The sequence below is a fragment of the Tigriopus californicus genome, chromosome 4 (assembly GCF_007210705.1).
Source record: "Tigriopus californicus strain San Diego chromosome 4, Tcal_SD_v2.1, whole genome shotgun sequence".
In the NCBI taxonomy this organism is placed as follows: Eukaryota; Metazoa; Arthropoda; class Copepoda; order Harpacticoida; family Harpacticidae; genus Tigriopus; species Tigriopus californicus.
This window is the reverse complement of record NC_081443.1, coordinates 4,302,614-4,303,008: the sequence shown is the minus strand read 5'-3', so window position 1 is coordinate 4,303,008 and position 395 is coordinate 4,302,614.

Below are 395 nucleotides of genomic sequence, written 5' to 3'. Positions count from 1 at the left end.
AGATGCCTTGTGACATTTCCAATTGTCGCCAAGGCTGAAACTGTCGGGCCGTCCCCTTTCCTCCCAAGCCACTCTTGTTCTCCCGGCCTCTTGAAGAGTGCCGCCGCTTAAGTTCAGGTTTTGGGAGAAGAATGCGCCGCTTGAGATTAGCATCAAATCTATGGTGAACCAAAGCCGGGTATTAAGGGACACATTGGGAGTTAGGAAAAGGAACCTCATTGGCCTCTATTTTAAGCAGAGTCGGCCAGCACTTTGAGTACTTGACATCCTTGAATAACAGTCGTTCCAATCAGTTTCAAAGGATGAGAGTCCTATCACTTCGTTATAGTGTATTAGAAGAATTTAGGAGCACCTCCAACACTGATCCTTGACTCCCCCAAATTCGTCATTCGTGA